This window comes from Rhagoletis zephyria, unplaced genomic scaffold, assembly GCF_001687245.7.
Source record: "Rhagoletis zephyria isolate East Lansing unplaced genomic scaffold, Rhagoletis_zephyria_1.1 Rzeph_scaffold_06054, whole genome shotgun sequence".
Classification (NCBI taxonomy): Eukaryota; Metazoa; Arthropoda; class Insecta; order Diptera; family Tephritidae; genus Rhagoletis; species Rhagoletis zephyria.
Genome location: NW_016163137.1, coordinates 15,772 through 21,342, shown reverse-complemented (window position 1 = coordinate 21,342; position 5,571 = coordinate 15,772). Strand labels below are relative to the sequence as shown.

Genomic DNA, 5,571 nt, shown 5'->3' with positions numbered 1-5,571 from the left:
CCGGAATCTATGCACTTATTTGTGTACATACATAAATATGTTTTCAAAAAATATTATATCGCTTATACATATTATTGCAATACTTTGTTCCATAGTCTTTCTTATTTAATGTAAAATAAATAGTTCATTCGAAATTACATTTCCTAGTTGTACTCATAGTAGTAAAAATATGCAGCTTTTGCTGACTATAATTGTGTTTTCAATACAATTTGTTAATAAATAGAAAACGTAGATTTTAAAATCATGATGAAAGTATTGTTGTAACGTAAATAATAAGTAATCCAGTTAAAAGAACCCGAAAGATTTAGGAATTCAGCGATTAATTCAAAGAAAATCGTAAAAATACATACAGTGAAGAAAATATAAATAGGGAAGACAATTTTAGCATTCTTTGGCTATTTCCCTTTCGTTTATTTAATGTTTATTTCTTTTTTATGAAAGTGTAATGTAACAAAAACCATGTAAGTAAAAGTTTCAAACTTTGTACAAAAAATTAGCAAAATTCGACAACTTTTTAATTCGATTTTCTAGAAACATTCTGAGTATGCAGCTTTGTAGCCCATTCAATTTTATTATACGAAGTGCAAATTTTAAGTAGCTAGGACTTACCGTTGATTTTTGGCAACTTTTTTGTGGAAGGTGTTGCTGATTTTCCCCAACAAAAATTTCGAACACACTTTGTATGGAAGAAAATGCGTGAACAAAAAATTGGCAAAAATCAACGATAAGTCCTTTATTACACTAAAATTTAAAAAAAACTGCATACTCAAAAAGTTCTATAAAATCTGATTAAACAGTTTCGAACTTTGATGAACATTTGTTAAAATTTGTCGAATTTTTATAAATGTTCTGCAAAGTTTAAATTTTGATTTACAGGGTTTTGTTTATATAGTAAGCTATATTTTTATAAAACAAATAATACAATTTTTTAAGACAAAGAAAAATAGCCAAAACTTGCTAAAATGTTTCTTGCCAACACGGCCGATGTCGATTCTTTTGGCCGATACTAGCCGATGCCGATTAATCGGTCGGACTCTATTAAACAGACCAATTCCTGAAATGGTGCCAATAGAGTAAGAAAAAAACGTTCAATTATTGGAGTCACAAACACTGTGAAAGTAATTGATGCAAACAATCACAGATTCATCTATATAAATAATGAATCTCAGAACTTTGTACGAGACGCCGTTTGGAAAGGCGCCTCGAAGCTACATACTGTTGGTTATGAAAGCAAACAAAATATACATAATTTACTATAATCAAAGGTTAAGGATTACATATTTAATTTTCCTTTTATTGATTCTTGGACCATATTTAATGTTTAATAATAGAGAGAAGAAATTCAAAATTTACGTTTTTGGCGGTTTTATTAATTGTATAAAACCTTGATAAGGAGCCAAACTTTTATTGCGTTTTCCCACAAAATTTAAATTTGGAAATAATATTCTCCATATTATTAAACGTGCGGTATGTACATGTAACATATTTAGAACACATACTATGCAAATTTAGTTAAAGTAACATTAATATTAAACGTTCTATTAACTTGAATACAAACTCGATATTGCATTCAAAAGAATTAATTTGATAACCTAACTTAAACGATTTGGACCTTAGCGCCACTAAATAATTGAACAATTTTTTTATTTTATATGCGCGTCTCCTAAGAATCAAATGTGAAAAATTTTAGTTCATCACAAACAAAACGCCCTGCACTATAGATCCAGGTATATCCAGGGCTTGTCACACAGTTTGCCAGTAGTTTTATCCATCATATAAATTTCGTTTACGACTTGGTCTGGATTGCCAGGTTCCAGTGTGGAGACTAGCACTAAAGATCCATTCGCCAAATCCATTATGTAATATTTGTTGGATATCACACTCGTTTAAATCACGTTGCGAAAGTGACATTGGTGTGGCAGGCATGGCATCCATCAGTGTTAGATTGTCCCCTTCTTTCAATGCATTAACTATGCCAAATCAACAAATGTTTTACTTTCAAGTTTGGTTGGCACTTCATAGTTTGTAATGTCTTCGTTATTTGGTGTTATCATTCCATTACTATTATCTAGTGCGCTAGAAGTAGTAGGTGTTATGTAAGTAATAAATTCTTCGATTTGGTCTAACCAACTTTCTGCTTCTAAACATTTTTCTGCATCTATTTGGAGATTGCGGGTATTTCGGAAGTTGCTTTCATAGTTGGCGAAGTGCTCAGTTTTGACTGCCTAGTTTGTTGGATGTGCTATCTCAAGTTTTACAGTCCTGATTTCCGTTGAAATAGTTGGCAACAAAATTGTGGTGAACTGCAGCAAATGCACAGCCTCTGCTGGTGGAAGAACTTCAACTTTATTGTGTAATACATTTTGCTTGGATAGCAATTTATTTATTTTTAATGAATAGCTTTGGGATCATCGTTAACAGAATTCCCTAGATGGTGTGGTGCGACTTCACGCCTCTTAGCGCTTTAAGTTTTTTCTTATACTTATCATTGCCGTTTTTGAGAGAACGTGTTGCTGTACTGCCCCGAGTTTCACCTGCAAATTGAACAAATTACAACTATAATTTGGGTATGAATATGTATAATGTTAGAAGGTAAATAAACAATTGTATTACTTCTTAAACGCAATTATTGCAAAATGTTACACTAAATTTTGTCATCTTACCATGCTTAGTTTCTTCCCTCTCGCGTTCTTCAGTCTCTAGTTACGTTTTCAAATCTCGATATTAAAAAGTTTCGGATAAAGCAGTGGCTTGTTAATCGAAGCCAAATTGCTCTGTTCTTCTTTCTTAAATTGTAAGTTTTAAGTCACGCCGCGTATGGCTCGGAAACAATTGGCACATCAATGAGAAGTTTGATCCTATAGTTCGCAAGCACCGGTAAAACTTTGTCTCTTCAGGTAGCCATTCCTTTGTAAGTTTTTTACGCTTATAAAAACCATTCATGACAGTGTTTTCATCAAGAAATATTAACAATGTCATTAGCTGCGCTTCCATTAAATTGATTTAATTCGGTCAATATGCCGAGGACAATCGCAGCACACAATGAGCTCGTGCTACTGCGTGGAACATCGCTAGCCAGGGCCAGAACTGTACGTGAAGCCGTTCGCGTTTTGGGCGCACAAACAGCTAGGAAGCTGCACACACTCAGGCGCGTTTTATAAATGCCGAATTCTGTTGTTTTGCCAGGAGATGGGGGTGATCTGATGACGTTTTAAGGTTAGAAATCCATGGCACAAAGAGTGCTCCAGCGTAACTTTCTAGTTGACTGAATGCGTCCGAAAAAGTATCACCATGACCGGCCACCATCCACCCATTCATAGCATTTGTAGCTACGTCTGCGGCTCCTGCTCCACAACGCCCAAAGCTATAAATAATCAACAAATTATTAGTTAGTTATGATATTAGATATGCGTGCACATATATACATATATTCTGCATTTAGTTGACAATGTAGAGCGTTTTAATGTTCTCTGAAAATTGTATAAATTTCATATCGTTACCTTAATATAGAAAGGCCCTAACTCATATAGTCGCTAAAACGCAAAAATTCAGTAACTGACTAAAATTTGTTATTGCTTAAAATGATGTGGGGACTTATAATTCGATGAAATGCATCATATATACAATCAAAAAGGAAATTTTGGATTTTTACTTAGTTACGGCTTTTTGTATTTCAGCGACAATATGAGTTAGGGCCTTTCTATATTGAGGTAACGATATATGTATGTAATAATTTTTAATACTCACGTTTCTAGACTTGCTGGACACTTGGCTTTTCTGTTGAATTGTCCAACTCAGCAAATTTGACATTTCCCTTTTCGACACTTTATGGACCTCAAGCAACAACAAAATATATGCACTTGTTGTATCTGGTGCCATGCTGCTACCTGTATATTGTGCAATGGTTAATCCCTTTAAGGATAAAGATGTGTGTCCAATTCGTAGACGTGTGAAGGCTTTTATGTCGTTACAGGAGACGTTCTGAGGGAATGTTGGCTTCTTTCCTCCTACGTTATATTTTACATAGTTGTGGTGAAAGTAACGTCATTCCTGCGCCTTTGTGTTAGCTATTTGTATTCGCACTAGATGAAGTATGTGACCGTTTAGTACCGACTGGCTTAAAAGTAGAGGTTCCATTGTTGCGAGTTTTGCTCATTGATCTGCAGTCTCGTTACCCATGATGCCAACATCCAGGCCAGGAATCCACATAACGAACGTATAGACAAAGCCAACGCGTTCTTGTTCTTCACATTGGCCAATATGTTGATTGTGGAAAGGCTATCCGTACAGATGATGAACTTGTCGTTGGTTTTGAATGCAAATTTGACCGCCTGCAGTACTGCTTCAGCCTCGGTTGTGTACACCGAGCTGAATGGAAATAGGTGCCCAGCACTTATAGTATTCTGGTACTCGTCAACAACAGCAAAGGATGTAAGTGGGCTAGCCTGCGATGCATCCGTGTATTGAAAATTTTACGATAAACTATTGGTGTAGTACAAGTTTAACGGTAAGCCATCAGGTTGAAACAAATAAACCTGTTGAAACATAGCCACGGCGGCGGACTTTTGTGCGTAGGTTTTCTTGGTGTGATGGTAAGACCTAACTCCTTTGCTGATAGAATACATTTGTCGATTTATGACGGGCGTCTTAGAGGTCTGTTCCTTTCAACTTCTATTACTGTCAAGTTGTAGAGCAAGGGGTTATTACCATTCAGTATTTTTGGGATAAGCCTAAGTGTGCTGTGAATTGTTCGCTCTTGTAGCGATGGAAGTCCAGTTTCCATTAATATACATTTGATAGGTGATGTAGGGAAAGCTCGTATACTTCTACGTGCTGCTGCGTGGTAGGATCGTGTAACTAGTTTTTGATTACTTTTCGAGTAATGTCCATATTTTGGGAGACCATAATCCATTTTTGACAAGATGAGTGCTCTTGTGAGGTTTATCAGCGTTGACGCATGTACGAAACAGTGCTTGGACGAAAGGTACTTAATAATATTTAGGCGTGTTGCTAAGTTCTTTTTTATATACTTATGTACAATGATTTTTATACTTGAGTTATTTTTTATCGAAAATAATGCCTAGGATTTTTAAACTATCGCAAATAAAAGCAACTTTAAAAGTGTTTTGTACTCGTATTTTCGTTAACTTATTAACTTAATATCAGCTGAGTTTCGCTATCTATGTACTTAAAATGTAATGTGTATGTTTTAGATACAGGCTAATAGAAAATTGTATTTCGTTCTCTTTCTTTTTTAATTTTTTATTTATTTATTTACATTTTTTCATTTTTGTTTCTCTCTTTTGATTTTATATAGATTTGTAATAGGCGGCATACACAGTGCGTTTGACTCGCGAGTCGGTTTGGATGCATTTGTGAAAACAAATATGTGTTAGTTACACCGACATGACTCCTGAAATGACTCTGAATGATTCAACTGTGTGTAGTTGGAGGCGAGTCAAAACGTACACAAATGACTCGCGAGTCAGACTATTTAATGCTATTTGTCAGGCCATGTGGGACATGACGTACTATGTACTTTTTATTCTTAGCTCTTATTCTTTTTTCTTA

At 35.0% G+C, this 5,571-nt stretch overlaps 1 pseudogene; it reads right to left on the bottom strand.

The window, feature by feature from the left end:
* Window positions 1-974: 974 nt before the first annotated feature.
* Window positions 975-5,228, bottom strand: LOC108372823 (uncharacterized; annotated as a pseudogene).
* Window positions 5,229-5,571: the final 343 nt, after the last annotated feature.